Source organism: Eulemur rufifrons, chromosome 15, assembly GCF_041146395.1.
Source record: "Eulemur rufifrons isolate Redbay chromosome 15, OSU_ERuf_1, whole genome shotgun sequence".
Lineage (NCBI taxonomy): Eukaryota > Metazoa > Chordata > Mammalia > Primates > Lemuridae > Eulemur > Eulemur rufifrons.
The window spans coordinates 31,070,009-31,089,901 of record NC_090997.1 but is presented as its reverse complement, the minus strand read 5'-3'; the positions used below and the strand labels follow the sequence as shown (position 1 = coordinate 31,089,901).

Here is a 19,893-nt window from a genome sequence, read left to right as displayed (position 1 = left end):
GTAACCTCAATTTTAATGTTTATGTTTCAGTAAAGAGTCAGACTAGTATTTCCTGAAACTTTTTGAGTTAATGAAATGTAAGATGGATCCCTGTTGGGAAAATTTATATATTCAAAAAATGCTGTGAGTAAAGTCTCAAACACGCTACCTTAGTGCCCCCAAATCCGTCAGGCAGATGTTCCAAGATGATGCCTGAAACCTTGGAAAGTACCAAACCGTATGCATACTATGTTTTTTTCTACATGTACATACATATGAAAAAGTTCAATTTATAAATTAGCACAGTAAGGAGATTAACAATAACTAATAATGAAATAGAACTATTATAACAATATACTGTAATAAAAGTTGTGTGAATGTGGCCTCTCTCTGTCTCTCTCTCTCTGTCTCTCAAAATAACTTATTGTACTGCAGGTAACTGAAACTGTGGAAAGTGAAACCATGGGTAACGGGGACTACTGTATTATATTTAAAAAATCAATTGTTGGAATTTTCAAATAATGTTGGTGAGAAAAATTGAGAAATTGCTAGTAAATGACAAAGTTTTTTGAAACACACAAACAATTGAAAATAGCATATCATGTCTATGGTCCTAACCATTCACTGAGAAAAAAACATTTGTGTAAGTAAAGAACTACTATTAATAAGACCAAAGGGAACAAAAATGAAGACAAAAACAAAATCTTCTCCTCAAAAGTATTTGCCTTTCACATGCTTTCAAGTCTGCTTATCTTTTTACGGAAGGACTTCCAGTCCAAGGTGCCAAAAATTTAAACATGTCTAGAAAATATGAAATAAAATGAATAGTTAGAAATATGCAAACAAATAAAATTATGTTTTTTTTAAAGATAGAATCACTATGAACCACAGTGATACTCTAAGTGCAGTTTCCTGTAGCACAAACCAGAATTTGATATAAGGCCAGTGTATCTTGGACCCCATCCAAGGTATGCTGACTTAAAGACAAGAGAAGGATGGTTATTTTTGGTCCTTTATGACACATTAAGTTACTTTTCCCCCAAAACATATTTATATATTCACAGGAGATACAGAATGCATTAAAGGCAAGGCATGCTAGTGCTGATTTTAAATGCTTATAACCTGTTGATAAAGACAAACCCTCTAATCATAAATTAAGCTTAAATAATCTCACAAAACTTTCTATAGTCCTATATTTGTTTTAGTATTAACAAATAAATACCAATGTCCAGATGGAATACTCAACTGTTAACAGTTAGCTCTTTTAATTCTGGTCACATTTGGTATAGACCATGAAATTTTCCATTTCTCAAGTGTAAAAATACTTTGGCCTTCATTTTCAATTTGGATTGTTGAAATAAATGCTATATAACATAAACCAAAGATTTACCATGAACACTCAGATGTTCGATATTATTGTACAAAATGGCTTAGAAGATAATTCTATCCCAAGAGAAGCAGATTCATATATATGCATATGTTTATTCATTTAAGACTTTTTCATTTTACACAGCTCTTAAAAAAGTATAAAAAGGAGCTTCTTGAATAAAATACTTGAATAATTTTATTGAGCCTCTACAATTTTCAAATAGATGAAATTAAACATATAGAAATTAGCATATTTATATAACAATTCCTATTACATTCAGAAGCTCCTCCATCCTCATGTGGAGGGTCAAACCTATTTTCAGTTCCCCACATCTGATAGTTCTTCATTCTACATGAACGTTGATTCCAAAGGAATGTCTTAAGTAAATTTTTTCATTCTGCTTATGGAACCTACAAATCTACTGCAAGCTGAACTTATGGCATTTCTGAAATTCTGTCAGTTCTAACACCTTGAGACCTTTTTCTTACAAAAACATGCTTTTGTCTGCAGGATTCTGAAAAGTTTCCCAGCAACACTCATTAAGAAAGGCCACAGCTGTAGATTAGCCTTGCTGCTACTATTTTCCTTGTAAAGTATTTTTTTTTTTTTTTTGGTGACAATTTTCTATTCAGTAGTGCAACTGCATATAATTATTCGAATACAAAAGCCTGTTGTAAAAAAATGTGGAAATATGACAAACACACCCCAAAGCAAATGAACTGCTTTGGCTTTAGATACAATTTCGTTATTCACTGTATTTACTGACAATTACCATCAGGAAAGATCTTTGTGTAAGAGACTGAGGGTAGATTTGGTCCATTTGCAAGGAGATAATGTTCCTAAATGCAGTTTAGACTGGTTCAGATGTATAATAAACAAAATAATTCTCACCTCTAGTACATTAATGTATCATCACTACATTGTTGTGTAAAAACACAATAGCAATTGCTAATGTCTACATTTTAATATCAGGACATGGGGAAATTAGAATCTATTAATAAAAACACAAATTAGGTAAGAATCTTAGAATCTCAGAGCAGTAAGGAAATTACAGATGGTTTCTATTTAATGTCTTCTAGCAGAGTCCAACCCTTCTCATATTCCACCTCAGCCACCGAATATATATGCACATATTTGCATTTTACTGTAAAGAAAACTGATGTGTGGACAGGCTAGAAGACTTGCCCAAGTCATCTTTTGATTACTGACAGAGTTAGGCTTTGAGACAGGAACGCTTTTTTATATGTCAAGTTGACTCTGAAATAGTGTCTAGAAGGAAATTCTAATATTAAGACAAAATAAATAGATTTATTTCTGTTCCCATTGAGGAATGCCACTCTACTTCCCTTGCACTGCTCAAAGAATGGTAAATGCACTTACAGCAGAAGGCCTATAACTTACATGTGTCTGAATTATTGACTTCTGGAAGGTAGGAACCTAAAGCCTGGTAAAATACATGAAAGTATATAGCTTCACCATATAAAATCATAGATACAAAATATTTTACCCTGAAGTTGTTCTTATCCAGTCTGGTCTACTATGCATTAAAAGGACATAATACATTAAATTTTTTTTTAAACTGTGACTTTATCCCTCCCTTATATCTTCTTTCCCACCATAAAATGAAGAATTACTAAAACTATAAATCTATAACTGAGCACAAATCACATTGCATGCACACACATGATTTTTTGTAATAAAAACAGACTTTATATAAGGCATCCCTATGAAAAAAGTTTTGATTATGTGTATTTGAGTTAAATAAGATTATTTTTGCAACTTTTTGCTAACTTTTCTCCTGTTGATAATTGTGATTTTGTAGTCAGGCTTGTTATAACCTACATGGAAAATTTACCCAGCTTAAAGAATTCCATTATTATTATTTCATTATTTTTATTTTTTGATATAGCCAGTGGTTTTATATCTGAGTTCATTAGTATTACACACACATTCACTGGATTATTCTCTAAGATGTTATTGCAAATAGAGAAGAGAGAAACTATAAACATGTTCTTGTTTAAAATTTTAAGGTTAAAACTAACTATATGTTCTTGAACACAGGCACACAGGAAACTATTAAAGAGCTGTAGTTGGAGGGCTGACAAAATTGGCTGCAATAAAGTTAATAATTGAAGACTTATAAGCTACATGTTACTTAAAATTATTCCCCTTGTAAGCTCAGCTTTTGTTGAATCTCATCTGCTTGGAGCCAAGAACTTGCATTAATTTACACTGTACTGACTCATTTTCTTATTAAGCAAATTTGAAATGATATGATATTTTTGGCTTTGTCGGATTCTTTTCTCTTAATATCTTGCGCTTTTCTCCAGGAAGGTCAAAGAGTTTAATGTTAATCTTCATAACATTGCTGTGGTATATTCTTATCCTTATTTGACATACAGGAAAGCTGAGGTAAGTAGAAGATTACATAGAATAGATCAACACAGAAGTACTGACAGGCAAACTGCCTTCTATTTCTTATCAAGCTTTCCATTTTCTGTTGCAAGCTCCAGTAGCAGTGGTTCTTAACTAACTGGCATGCCTGTCAGAATCACCCATGGAGCATTTTGAAACTATCCATACAATTTCTAAAGACATAGCAGAACTTGGAGACAGTGTGCGGCAGGCGAATTGAAAACTCTCCAGATGGTTCTAAATGTCCTATCACCTTTACCCTAGTTGAGAACCGCTATTGCCCTAGTATAGTATCCCAGTCTATGCACTTTAGTTCTTCAGTTTATTTCCCTTTATAGGTAACCCTTTTTAAAGTATTTGTCCCATTATAACAATTGAATAATTCCTGTTTGGAACCCTGAACCACCCAATTAGTCTTTAGAAAAATGGTTGTGAACCCTAATATTTCTGATACATAAAGGTAATTCCTTTCTTTAATGACTTTGCAGTTTTTCACTTTGCTGAATGCATTAACTTTAATGTTTTTAAAATTAGCAAAATTCCTAACTGTTCTTCACTTCTCTACACATGTGAATTCAATATGCAGATATTTCTTATATTGACAAGCCTTTGCCGGTATTCTATGAAAAGGATGCCAACATTACACATTATTCATGTCCCCTCCAAGTTCCAAGAAAAAGAAATAATCATGGCAGGATGAGATTTTACAAGTACAAAAATCAGCTCCTCTCCAATAGTTTCAATTCTGCACCTTGCTAGTCTTCCTCTAATCTCCAGGAATGTCTTTGCTTTTCTTATCATTCTCCCTACTAGCAGAAATAGTTGTCTTTTTTAAAATCCTTCTCTGTGAATACAATTCCATTTCTGAAAAATGGAGCTTAAGCATTTTCGTCTTTATATTGCTAGCTGCAGAGATTTCATTCAAATTCCCCTCTTTCCTGACAAATGAGCTCTGGAAGCTTAACAAGGATCCTCTTCATAGCTGGACATGAGACTGGGGAAACTGCATAAATACACTCCAGCAGTCTCCACTACCAAATAACAACCACGTTCCTACAAATAGACAGGTCTGCCAACAAGCATTAAGGACACTGTGATGAGCTACCCTGCATGATACCCTGAAGAATCTAGTTTTCCCTTGATGTGCATAGCTAAGCTCCATTATCACCAAAAGAAATTACAAGTGGGTATCCAGGGGAGAATCTACACTGAAAACACGCTTCTCTCACAAAATTCATGCTGTCTCCCTCACTAAGGCAGACCAGTCAACTAAATCTTCAACATGATCAGCGGACAAAATGGAAAATAATTAAACTTTTCCCCCATCTGTGTAATGCATTTTTGCCACTTGTTTTTAATTGGGTTTATAATCACCTTCTAGAAGTGGAAATAGGTAAACAGAATTTTGTTTATCTCAGATGGCATTTCTTTTTTATTTACCCCTATTAGCTAATGAAGCCAAATGAGAGAGCTACAATGGGTACAGGACAAAATGAAAAGACATTTCAGAAAAAAAAAAATATATATATCAGTTCCAATTGAGTAAGAAAAAACATTCAATCAGGTAAATCTGACACATAATGATAAGATTTATAGCTTCAGAATTTAATGCGCAAAGAAAATACATCATTTTTTTCTTGACAGTATAGAAAGTAAAAGAAAAAAGATGATATAAAAATATTTATGCTACATACTAATGTTTCCATATCAGTTAGACAGCCTCATAGGGAAAAATTGAAAAGCTCTCTAAGAGTAAAACATGATTTATACACAACAGGATCTTTTCTAGTATTAAACAAAATACGCACACTTGTGTTATTACTGTGTTTGTAAAAAGGACCAGGCTCTATTAATGACACATGGATAAATGTCTTATTTTACCTTTTGAATAACAACATTTATTATGTTTGAATTAATAGGCCAAAAAGCAGCTGTTTTCAGATATTTAGATGCTGAGCAGTTTAAAAGAGGCCAGACACAAAACACTGCCTGCACATTTTTTTAACCCAGTCAGTGAAATTTAAACATAAATGTTTTCTAAATAGAATATTCACTAATGGGTTTTAAAACATGCTCTCTTTCACTGGAAAGGAAGTCAAAGAGTACTTGCTTGGCCTAAATTCTAGTCTTCGTGCTCTTTTTAATATATATTTTTTTTAATTTGAAAGATATTTTGCTCCCATGCAAGAAGTATGCCACCAGCCTCTGACTGCCTGGAGGGAAATCTAGCTGCTCATTTCTTAACTCTCCACAAATATTCTTTTTGTGCCTGGTCACAAAGGCTTATGCCCTCCAATAAGTCCAAAGAAAAAAGTGGCTCAGGAGTTTTTTTGATCTTAGAAATAATTTTTGCCCTCGGCTGATAATGAATAAGCTCAAGAAATTTAAAGAAATAAAATCAGTCTGTAATTGCATCATGTTTTGATATATCTTAAATATATAGTATTTTGGGATGAAAATGCTCTAATTTAAAAAGAAAATATAATTAGGAAATAATAATCATGTGAAAAGCCCAAAAAGACAAAGGCTTGAAGGACAACAAGACCAAGGAAACAACTGCTTGGAGCAGAATATTTTTCCTAAAGCAGGACATAGTTCCTCCCACAGACACCTAATTTCTCTCCAACTATTCTTCTGTTTAATAATGAGCATTATGTCAGAGTTCCAAAACCCTGCAATTTGTGATGTTCCTTCCTTCTCAGCACCCTCATGTAATTGGTCACATCTTAATGATTTTATTTCATGAATCCAATCCATACCTACTACCACTAGATTTAAATAATAGTATTTATTGAAAGAAGATACCAGTTCTTACCTAAATTAACCTGAAGATTCAATGCAATACAAATAAAATTGCAACAGGGTTTGTTTTTTTTTGTAGAAATTGACAACTTGATTCCAAAAATCTATTTGTATACTCAAAGGACCTAGATTAAACAAATCTAGACAGAAGGCTTAGATTAAACAAAATAACCTTGAAAAAGAAGAATGAAGTTAGAGGAATCAAACTCTAAATTTCCAGACTGACTATAATGCTATTATAATAAAGACTATGGTATAGGCATAAAAATCAACATAGAGACCAACAACAAAATTAAAAACTCCAGAAATAGACCCACACATACAGCCATCTGATTTTACGAAGATATCAAAGCAATTCAATGGGAAAGGAATATCTTTTCAACAAATGGTACCAGAACAATTGGATATCCATACAGGGTAAAATGAGCTCCACTGCTACTTCATATAATACATAATAATTAATTTTATATGAATCCTATATTTGCTTTAAAAGCTGAAATTAAGGGAAGGCTTATAGACGATAATATAGGAGATAATATTTTCAAAACCTGGAAGAGTAGCAAAGATCTCTTGTAGAAGAGTCACAAAACACAGACTATAAAAAAAGATAAACTGTAATTCATAAAATTAAAATCTATTCAGCAAAAGATGCCATTAATAAAATCTAAAGAAAAACCACAGAGAAAATATTTGTATGTGTACATTACAAAGGACTCATATCCAAACAATCCAAGTTAAAAAGGAAAGAATGACTTGAACAGACACAGAATGTAAAATACCCCATAAGCACATGAAAATGTGCTAAACTTTAGTTATTTGAGAAATGTAAATTTAAAAACTCTTGGCAAGGATATGGAACACTGCTGTAACTATTGTAGACTGCTGGTAAGAGTACAAAATGGTATGACCATTTCTGAAACTGTTCAGTAGTTTGTTTAAGTTAAAAAAAACTCTAACCTGTCTTCAAACCCAGCAGTTCTACTCGTAGGTATTTACCTAAGAGAAATGAAAATCCATGTCCATACAGACTTTTACAAGAACTTTAAAACAACTTTATTCATGGCAACAACTACCACCACAAAACCTGAAAACAATCCAAATATTTATCAATTGGAGAATGAATAAACAAATTGTGATATTATTCATATAATGGAGTAATACTCAGCAATACAAAAAATTGATGTACTAAAACACACAACAATATAGTTACATCTCAAAAAAAAAAAGTTGAGTAAAAATGGTCAGTAAAAAAGGTACTCCTTGTATGATTCCATTTATATGAAATCCTGAAATACACAAAACGAATTCATGGTGAGAGAGATTAGAACAGTGGTTGCCTATGAGAGTTGGCGATTGATTGGAAGGAGACAAGAGAGAACTTTCTAGGGTGATGATACTCCTCTATATCTTGATCAGGTGTTGGTTATACAAGTATATGTTGGTCCAAACTCATCACACTATTTATTGTACATTTTGGTGTATATAAATTTTATCTTAATTAAAAAGGGTAAAAACTTCCAGTTATAAGATGGATAATTTCTAGAGATCTAATGTACAGTATGGTAACTATAATAATAGTTAATAACAATGCATTGCATACTTGAAATTGCTAAGGGAGTAAATCTAAGTGTTCTTACAAAAAAATGGCAACTATTTTAGGTGATGTATGATATGTTAAGTAGTTTGATTATGGGAATCATCAAAACAATATATGCAAGTTTTTGTCAATTATGCCTCCACAAATAAAAGCTTATTGTGTGCCAGATACTGTCCTAGGTGCAATCTTACTTGATTCTCATAACATCTCCTCCTTACTTCTAGATTAAACAACAACAACAAATGAAGCTTAGGCATTCCCTTCACTCATTTAAAAATATTTAATGTGTGTCTGCTACGTGTCAGGCACTGGGTATATAATAGAAATCAAACAGATAATGTCCTTTCCCTTCTAAACTTAAATTAAGATTACAAATTAAAGTAATGGGAAGAAGGAAAAAAGAAACTGGATTCCTAGGAAGAGTAAATGGGAAAACCATAATAGTGTTTTGGTTTTGAAGGAGTGAGATTTTAGGGAAGGGTATTCTAAGAAAATTACATTTTATCTGCAGGACATGTATAAGTTAACTAGGCTAGCCTAAGAATGGAAGAAGACTAGTTACAGCAGAGAGAGGAGTATGTGAAAAAGCCAGGAAGCTGAGGAAAGAGCTGCATGTGAGGCAAAGTATATAAGTGATGGGACACTATTGACAGCAGCCTTGCTAATAACAGCACCTGGACAACAGGAACAAACCAGGAATATGGTCACCTGACTGATGGCTTACAGGCTACCCTTATAATATTTCTAGTGGATGGCCAGTGTGACAAAAATACAGCAAAAGAAAAAAAAAAGTAATGAATACAAGGCAGTGAGGTAGGAAAAGTAGTACTTAGAGGCCAGGTCATGTTGGAGCTTGTGTGCCATGTTATGGAGTTTGGATTCCAGTTGGAATGTAATAGAAGCTTCAGCAGACAAGTATTATGGCCTGATTTATAATTTTAAAAGATCAATAGGCTGGTGTGTGAAGAATGGTTAAATAATTTGACCAGTGTCACATGCCCAGTAAGTGGTGGAGTTAAAAATGCTAGAATAAGTTAGAATAAGTGAAGTTTCCATTACACCTGGGTGATCTAGATGAGTGAGTCATTTTACAGTAGATCTTCCAGTTCCAAACAAGCCTACAGAACTACAGTTTTGTAGTTCAAAACTCATTTTGAACTACAAACCTACAGATTACCGTGGCTCTGACACATCATCATTGCAGCCTCATGAGAAAGCCTGAGCTAGTATTGTCCAGTTAGATTGCTTCTAAATTCCTGACTCATAGAAACAGACAGGATTATAAATATTTATGTATATAAGCTACTAGGCTTTGAGGTAATTTGTTAGATAGCATAGATATCTAGTACAGTTATCTTTTTCTATACAATAAAGGATGGTCTTCCATAGGTATACATAATTCACTTTTTGTCTTATTTTGGAGATTAGGAAAATATATAACAAGTTTCTAAACAGGGAAATAGATGCTTTTATTTATAATAGAAAGAAAACAAATGAAAACAAGTATCTATATGAAAAAGAAAACCAGAACTACTTTGTATTTTGTAAAAGCAATATATAACATTTCTATCCATTAGGAAAAATCACTTTAAAATACAAATAGAATTTAATTGGCAATGGGAATGTAAAATAGATACAAATAAGAATCATTTAAAACCCTCTAGTCCTAATTATTTGTATATACTGATGTATCATCTACCAAAGACACATCTATAGAGATACATAAAACTATGTGTATTATAGGTTAACATAGAACACTTACACAGGCCCTCATCATAAATATAAATGAATTAAAATTCTGTTTGTAGTTCTACTGTTAACACTAATCATTTCTTCTTTACATTACAATTGAAATCTTAATCTCTGGTTCAATCCACTCGCAGCCTAGCATAACTATAAATATTTTAATTTACTCTGAATTTCATACATCTTAAATTTCATAGTTAAGACCTAAACTGAACTCAATCATACGCCTACTTTCTTTGAGGCTTAAGATTTAAAATGCACTGACTAGCCATCACAAAAGAAGTGAAAAATGAACTTTAATCTCCAAATGTGCTTGTTTTTTTCTGATTATAGGGATTAGTGTTTGGTCTTTAGTTCCAAGGTTTTATGTACCTAATATACATAAAAATAATCCAACTTTGAGGATAAAGTGAGCTAAAATAGAGATGGAGAGGTAAAAAGAGGACTCTGTCTATGGGTGAAGTTAGTGGGGAATTAGCTGGACTCTGTCATCCCTATTTTCTGCTTCAAATGTTACTTCTCTGCCCAAGGCTGTCAGATGAAAGACTTTCTCCAATAAGGGCTTTAACATTTACTGCTGTACATTAAGAAGTTCTACAAAGAGAGCCAACATTGTTATCTCACGCATTGGGCATTTGTGTTAGCTACTTTTAACATTCTCAGTTTATAAAATGCCTTGCTTGTTTGTGAGTGATTTGATTCATTTTTTATTTCATTATTGTATATACTGGTAACCAAAATAGTCACTGTAAGTGAAGAAACTCTGTGTTTAGTTCTCGCTCCAAAGAAGAAATTCAAAGTGTTTTGCACCCCTTTTTATCTCTGCAGAAGCCTTTTCAGAAACTGTCAAAGGTCTCTGTTCCAGTTCTGCAGGCTACACAGGCTAAACCTTGGGTAGACACTTCAGAACTGAAGGTCATTTTTATATAAAGCATCGGCCTAAAAATAGGCTGGCCTTGCCTTACATTGTAATTGTTCTGTTTGTATGTATACTAGATACTTCTAGAAAACTCAAAATTGCCCAAGGTTGGCAAACGATGGTCCCAGGCCAAATCCAGCTACATCCATTTCGTTATGTCTATGGCTGCTTTTGAACTACAAAAGCAGAGTTGAGTAGATTCAATAGAAACCATATGATTTATAAAGGCTAAAATATTGACTATTAATATATGGCCATTTAGCTTCAAAGCTTGCCAATCTCTGAATTAGATTCTGGAGTATTTGTCAAAGGATTTCTCTACTATACTCTTCACACCATTCCAATCTCTCACTGAGATAAATTTTGCTTTGGTCAAAAGATCTTTAGTGATAACCTAAATTCTACCCTATTCACTTCATATTCATCCTCAGAGAGGCACAGTCTCAAAGTTAGTATCATGGGCCATTGAAAATTCTATTATAATCTTACCTCAAGGGCCTTTCATTTTTTGCGAGAGTATCTATGAATTAAAATAATTCACTTTCTATGATGTTTACTTAGCACTTCAGTATTTTATAGTGTATTAAGAATTCTAATAAACATCATCAGCTATACTATAACCTTGTTGACATTAGCAAAACTTCTGACCAGTTCATATGATGTACTTAGAAGGGGGAAGGTGAAAAATCACATATGGGGAGAAATTTTAACATCTCTGTTGGTTTGATTCTATGGGAGAAAAATAGATCGTCTTCAACCTTTCTGTAAGACTCCTGGAGAGCCATTCCACTTCTCAAATTCTCTTTCAAGTATCTCTACATCAAGATAAAAATCTGATTTAACTCAACCATCTCTCCTCAAAGGAGGGTCTCAAAAGCACTCTGTAAGTCTTTAGCATTTTCCTCCCCTTCCTTATCCCATCATAAAACAACAACAACAACGACAACAACAAAAGTGGCCTGTGTTGCAAACATTCCAAATAGGGCTCCCATTGCTGATGTGGTTGTACTCCTGTTATTGTATCCCTCATTTAACAGATAGAGTCATAACTTCATTTATTCATTCAACATTTATTGATTTCATACCACATCTAGAAGAAGTACTAATATTAATGGTGTTAAAGTCTAGAAAAAAGATAAAAACATTGCCCTTGAGAATCACAGTACAGTGGGCAAGGTTGATCAGGAAATGAACAGTTATAGAATAATGTGACTGGTGCTAAAAATAGAGGTATTTATCATGCACTATGGAAGCAGAGAATAGTGTTGAAGGAGCTAAGATGATTTGCATAAGCCAACTCTTGAGTATGGTAGGAGTTTATCAGGCAAAGTAAAAAGCAAACACACAAAGACAAGAGTAGCTACAGCAGACACAGGACACCTTGGAAAGCAAAGAGATAGGGTCTCTAGCAGGGAGCAGAAAGGGGAAGGTGAAATCTAGCTCTTGTTTCCAGGCTCCCTCAGAAGCCTTGCTAGGCTATCAGTCAGGAGAGAGAGAATCATTTGTATGATCTACCCAAAGGAAGATCTAACCTTTTTATTGGCCACAAAAATTAACTTATGTACTCCAGGCAGCCTTGAATGCGGGTGATGTTCAGAACATGGAGGTAATCTCATAAGCTCTATAGACCTGCCCTAGAGTTTTAAGCAGGGGAATGACATAATCAGGTGTTTATGTGTTTGCTTTTTTATTTTTATTTTTTTTTCAAAATCCACAATTTTATTATTTGGAAATGTATGCATAAGGAATATAGTTCTTATAGTAATGTAAGGATGTGTTAACACAAACAAAAGCTAAAGGAGGAGACCAAAGTTAGAAGAATGTCCAACTGAGAAATCATGAAGGCCTAAAGCAGGCATGGCGAGGGACTGACCATGTCATGGAGTCTTTTTACATTGCCCACAGGACACTTTTGTACAGCTTCCTGACGATAAATGAACAGAAGTTAATGAGAGGAGGCCTGACATTCTCAAAGCAATTACCTGCACACTGGGCTGAGACTTGTATTCTACTTCTCCCTTGTTGAATGAGTGCTCACTCTTTGAGAGTTTTGCCCAGCTTTGAAGTTGGACCTAAAAACACTCACTGAATGTCCAAACTGGCTTCCTCATCCCTTAAGGTTATTTGACTCCTGACATCTCATCCATTTCAATAACTCTTTATTGTTAAATAATTCTACTTTCATCTTCTTTGCTTGTCTTGAGCCTATCCTTCATATTGATCTTTCGCCCTGTTTTAAAGCTGACGTTAATAATGTGGTCTCTGGCTTTTACCACACAAAACTGGAAATGCATAAACAAGGGACTAAGAGGTTACCGTGGGACAAAAGTGTCTTTGAACTCCTACTGTCTCTCACTTGGTTAATACCATGCAAGAGGACAAAATAACCCTTCATTTCCAGGAGCCTGGGGAAGTCAAGAAACTAATGAACCATTGTGCTCCTGGGTTTGATGAAGGTTTTCAGGAATCCAGAAGAACCTTAGCAGAGTTAGCAAGATATCTCAAAACGGATTCAAATGAATCATACATAAGCTTATTACATTCAAATCCTTTTACAAACATCATACCAAGTCAACAAATTAGATTTAATAAATCTAAATAGGAGCCCTTAGCTTCAGCCGTTAGGATCACACACACATTTGAGACATAACAAACACACACTTGGGACATCACTAGCAAGATATGCCTTCTCGGAGAAGAATTATAACTAAGCACATTTCTTTTTAAGATTATGAACATTATTTTACATGACTTAAGTGAAAAGATTGGCATTTATTACTTTCCAAGTTTTCCTTAACTAAAATCTAGGAACCATATCACCTTTAAAATGTCACTTAGAGCTCAAAACAGGCCCCAGAAAAATAGTATTTATCACCATACTGGCTGAGATCCTGTCTACAGTGGGGGACCCTAGTCTTTGTAAAAATAACTACAGCTATTAAATTCATAAATATAAGCCCAAATAATGTATTCAGATAAATTTACTCATTCATTTAATAATTATTTATTATATACTTTCTTTATATAGACCAAATGCTGGCAATGAATTTAAGAAGGAACATAACCTAAACCTGCTCTGGTTAGAAACAGGTAATATAATACAAAATAGGTACTTACAAAATTGGTATGCACTGGAAATTGTGGAACTCAGAGCACATGTACATAAGCATGCAGGATACAGGAGGTTTTCTAGAAGGGGAAAAACTGAGCACAGTGTCAGAGAATGGGCATGAGCCAAACGAAGATGATTAGGAAGTCAGGTGGGATTGGGGTGGAGGAACAGTGCCCCAGGATGATGTATAGCACGGACTAAGAAACCATAGATTAATTGTGATGAACTATAAGCAATTTGGCATTGCTAGTGTAACAAAACAAAAGTTGGCAAAGTAAAATGAGGATGGATAGAACAGCATGCGTCATGTTTAAGACCAGTGTTTTCTCAGGTTTTATAAGCTACAAAACTTTTTCTCAAGTAAAATTTATTCTTGAGTTTCAATATGTTATTGCAAGAAAAGCAGTAATAAGAAATCTTCACAGATGAATAAAATACATTTCATTGCTTGTGTCTGGACACAGTTTGAACATCACTTCTATAAGAAATGAGACAGCAATAATTGTTATACAGGGAAATAGAGTGATCAGATTCGAATTTTCATTCCATCACTTGGGCTACAGAGTAGAGTGTGGGTTTGATAATGCTGGGAGCAGCAGATATGATCACTACTTGATAGAGGCAAGAAACTGAGTTAGAGAACTATTTGAAGGTTCAGCTGCCATAGGTAGATGATTTATTAGATTTACTACATGAGAGAGAAGGAGACATCAAGGGTGACATTCACTGTTCTAGCTTATGCAGTTGGGTTGCAGGCTATGGAAAAGGCATTCCATTTATACTCAGTGTATTAAGGTGGGGCAGAGACAAATGGTGAATTTAATGGTGATCAGAAAATTGGACAGGAGGAAATCTGAAGCTCAGAAGAGAAGGGCATAATCAGATGTACACCTAGGAGTCATTGTTATCATTACCACAATCACAGCTAATGTTTAAGTGGTGCTTACAATGTACTAGGCTCTGAGTTAAGTGCATGGTACGTACTACCTAATGTAACCTTGACAAGAATCTAAGGTCTAGAGATGTTGTGTATCATGCTTGAGATCATATAACTAGGAAAAGCAGCAGACTCAGGATGCTTAAATCTATCTGGCTTAAAATGCCTTCCCTTAACCATCCCCATCTGAGAGACTGATATCTCCAGGGAGAGCATGTAGAGCTCTGAACCTCAAAGGCAGGGGACAGTCTGCTTCAGCGGGTATCAGGGGAGACACAATAGATAGGTAGAAACATACATTCAATTCGTATCTCAAAAGCTGAAAACACATAGGCATTTAGAGGCCAGGCCTGTGTGTAAATATGTGAAGAAGCTGAGACTATGGCAAAAGAAAGTCATTGGTGAAATGGGTGAATTAGAGAGTGCTTGACACAATTTAAGACATTCAAATTCAAGATTTTATTTTTTAGAAAACACAATTCTGGGCCGGGCGCGGTGGCTCATGCCTGTAATCCTAGCACTCTGGGAGGCCGAGGCGGGAGGATCGCTCGAGGTCAGGAGTTCGAGACTAACCTGAGCAAGAGCAAGACCCCCGTCTCTACTAAAAATAGAAAGAAATTATCTGGCCAACTAAAAATATATATAGAAAAAATTAGCTGGGCATGGTGGCGCATGCCTGTAGTCCCAGCTACTCGGGAGGCTGAGGCAGCAGGATCGCTTGAGCCCAGGAGTTTGAGGTTGCTGTGAGCTAGGCTGAGGCCACGGCACTCACTCTAGCCTGGGCAACAAAGCAAGACTCTGTCTCAAAAAAAAAAAAAAAAAGAAAACACAATTCTGACAAAACAAAAAACAGTGTCCATTGGAATGACTATAGCCTTCTAAGCCTTCTAGGTTGGCCCATATTTACTAATTCTCTCTAAAAAAAGCTACAGAACAAAAACATAACAACATCTTTATAAAGCACAAGATGAAGTAAAAAGAAAAAAAAATAGTAGAGTAGATGACTTTTAAAAAATGTTCCAAAACAGAGAATTTTTGTATCTTTTGCAAACCTGAATTAAAAGACACAGTAATTCAGTGTTCCATACATAAAGAACCATGAGATAATTCCCTCTTAAATAATGAGAAGGAAATGTTTATCTATCCCAAATAATTTAGAAACTTCCTTTTAGCTCTCAGTGAGGACTTTTGCTTGACTCCTAGGTCTCTAAAGACTAAAGCCAGTATCTAATTTTGTCCTCTCACATTTGACTAGTATTTTGCAAAATATTAACTTTTATATGCTTGCTAGGATGTCTGTAATTTATTTTATAATACTTTGGAATTCTCAGTATGATATTATATATGTGCCAGATAGCTCACCCTTTAATTCTAGGTGGGGTCCAGGAATGCACAGACTAGGTTGGTCAGCTGCCATTATATTCGGAAGGCCCACACTCTGGAGGTGGCAACTACAAGTCCTATTTATTTAGGTGTATCTAGCTACAATCAACACCCATTATCAAACTAAATATAAAATATTTGTTTTTACTGATGAACCAGTGTCTGGTTAATCATTATGGTGGATATAATACTGTGTTTCCTTTGGTAAAAATAAAGGCACTCGAAGTTATATAGCTTTGCTAAAACAATTAAACACTTCTTACTCTTGAATGAAGTGTATATAAGATACTATGGAGGCCTGTATTTTGTAGAGATAGGGCCCACGGTTTTATCCCTAATCATTCTGTCTCCAGACATTGGATTAAGAGGATTTCTGATTAAATCATGCTGACTAAAGGGCACAGAATCCTGCTTCTAGAATGTTGCTATGTCAACCTTAAGTGAATGTTACATACAGGGTGTCATGAAAGTATTTAAAAGACCTAGACTTTCATTGAGCTTATGGAACAAATTTTGTTCCTGATTTGCTAATGAATGTTTATCTAATAAATATCTGAATGTGTGATAAAATTTGGATTTAGACTTGCTTTCATTATAAACTGGTAGTGAGATTGTGGGAGAGAAGATATCTCCTAGCACTTTGACCTTCTTGGGTGGCCACTTTTATCTAACCAAAAAAACAAGAATTTTGCCAAATGTGGCCCTCATCAGTTAAAAAGAGTGCTAGGAAATCTTTAATATGATAAATCACCTCCAAGACTTTGGGGGAAAAAAAGCAGATATATATTTTTGCCATTAAGAAAACTATGCTCTTGAATTTATGTGTTTCCCAAATAATCATTGCTTTCTGCAAAATAGTACTACCAAAAATAGTCAACATGGCTCAACAAAATCATGTGCATACTTTAAAGTGTAAAGGAAACTTTTTACAAATAAGCAACATTTGAGTGATACATGAACATCCTGCTTGAAATTTTAAATGTACAAAGAGAACAAAGGGCAACATCACTTTATGAGAAAGCTCAAAATGTAATAAAGTGAATTAGAATTAAATTTTACAACTGAATTTTAAGAAGAGATATAAGAAATATTGCTTTTAGGCCGGGCGCGGTGGCTCACGCCTGTAATCCTAGCACTCTGGGAGGCCGAAGCGGGTGGATCGCTCAAGGTCAGGAGTTCGAGACCAGCCTGAGCAAGAGCGAGACCCCGTCTCTACTAAAAATAGAAAGAAATTATATGGACAACTAAAAATATATATAGAAAAATTAGCCGAGCATAGTGGCGCATGCCTGTAGTCCCAGCTACTCGGGAGGCTGAGGCAGTAGGATCGCTTAAGCCCAGGAGTCTGAGGTTGCTGTGAGCTAAGCTGACGCCACGGCACTCACTCTAGCCTGGGCAACAAAGTGAGACTCTGTCTCAAAAAAAAAAAAAAAAAAAAAAAAGAAATATTGCTTTTAGTTCCTTTCTTTGTTGCCAGCAATTGAATATACAGCTTAAAGATTTGAATATATTCATATTTTAAACAACAGATTATTTCAGTTTGTTTCTATCTCAATTCAAAAGGAAGCAGAAATACTCAAGTAGTGAAATAATTGGGTCGATTACATTTCAACAAGCAATTCAGAGCAAGATCCCAGTATGATTCTTCAAAACTATTCTGGACATCAGTATCAAATACCTGCTTTCCTACAAACTAGCCATGACAACTCGCAGATGCAGAACCAAATAATCAAGAAGCTCTCTCAGGTGTTTCCATTTTCTAAGTAGGGAGTCCTAAAGCACCAATCAAAACTTATCAGGAAAGTCAAAGATAAGAATCTGATCAACTGCAAAGTGCCCACAGCAGCAAAGTGGCCCTACACCAAACATAAATAAAATACTGTAGCCGTAGATCAATAGTTGACCTTTTTAAAAATAGGTTCTTGGAGTGTACACAGATCATAAGTTTTCACAAATGATACACTTTCTATTTTTTCTCTTCTATGCTTTTTAATTTTGAGAAACCACAAGTACAGTAAAGTAAATCTAGTTTTTCCCATACCAAATTCTAACATATAATGACAAATATAGTCAATCTAATCCAATTCAACATATATAATAAGATACATGATTATTTCCCCTAGAAAACTTGATATTGTTGAGAGCAACAACAATAAAGAATAAAATCTCAGTGCTTTACATTTTTCTCTTGTAATCACTCTACTGTGACTTGTCCTAGGCTTATAAGAAAGTCTACTCAGAGCTAATAAGGCAACATTAATATAGCATAAGAGAAAACTAGTAATTGCTCAGTTCCTTCATCAGCACCACCAGCTACCACCCACTCTTCCCCCGCAAGCATCAATAACTCTAACAGCAAAAATCAGCATAGTCTATCTAGAACAGAACCAATGGTTCCAAAACCACATGGAGTCTATTCCGTAGTTAGTTATTTGGGGAGAAACCAGGATATATCAGACTTTTTTTTTTTTTTTTTAAAATAAGCCCATACCAGTCATTCCTCAAAATCAGAAATGAAAAGTAAAACCAGAATTGTCATATCTTGCCTTTGATATTCATAATATTTGCAGATATCAAAAAGACATTTTTTATGGAAAAAAGAGGACTTTGAAAACCTTGGAAAGTCAAACTGGGCAGGAAGAATGTAATTTTTGAAGCAATTTTAGTTTCTGAATATTGCTAGCATTTGGACCTACACAATATGATAGTCATTAGCTACATGTAGCCAGTGAGCATTTGAAATGCAACTAGTCCAAATTCCAAAGTATTGTAAGTATAAAATATGCACCAGATTCTGAAGACTTAATAAATAGTATAAAACACTACATTAATAAATATTATATTAATTATATCTTAAAGTGGTAATATGAATATGCTGTGTTAAATATAATATATTAGAATTAATTTTACCTTTTTCTTTTTAAAATGTGGCTACTAATAAAATTTAAATCACTTTTCTGGCTTTCATTTATGTCTTGCATTGTATTTTTATTGGACAGCAATGATTTAGAACATAACCACTATAATACATAGTAAACCTGGTAAAAAAGTCCTTTTTACCATTTGGCTCAGACTTGTAAAAACTTTGCTGCACGGCATGAAACAGTTTTAAAAGTGTAGTTCTTACTGAAGATCACCCAGTTTTTCCTAGTCTGATAAGAGGTATAACTTAAGAGTGTTTGAAGAGTAAAAATAACAGGAAGAGAGTATTTGGTGAGAAAACCTTAAACTATGGGCTCAAGCTGACTCCAGCTTGATTTTTTTCTTGTTCCTGAATCCAATAAATAATTCCTACTTCAGGGGAAACCTCTTATTTTCTGGGTGAAGGTTCAAAGACAAACAGTTAAAAAATTGAGAATAGGTATTAACTAATACATGTAGCTAAGCCTCAGTGAACAACCAAAAAAGAAAGGGTGACAATTGTAATTGAATAATTCCTTCAGGCGTTCAGTGTCCTCTTCTCTCCTCATCTCTACTCCCTTCCCCCTCACAGCCTCCTTGTTTCCCCTTCTCTTCTCAGCTGGGACCCACCCGTACCCTCCTTTTTTCTTCTGCTGATTGTTTTGTACACTTACTTCTCCTCTCCCAATTCTGATTGGCATCTCCCTCTCCTTTGGTCCTTCTTTCTCCCTCT

The 19,893-nt window shown here is 34.5% G+C and overlaps 1 protein-coding gene across 1 annotated transcript in view; it reads right to left on the bottom strand.

Moving 5' to 3' along the window:
- The window catches only part of ADGRB3 (adhesion G protein-coupled receptor B3), a 683,715-nt gene that overhangs the window by 122,310 nt on the left and 541,512 nt on the right, over window positions 1-19,893 (bottom strand). The window lies entirely within an intron of this gene.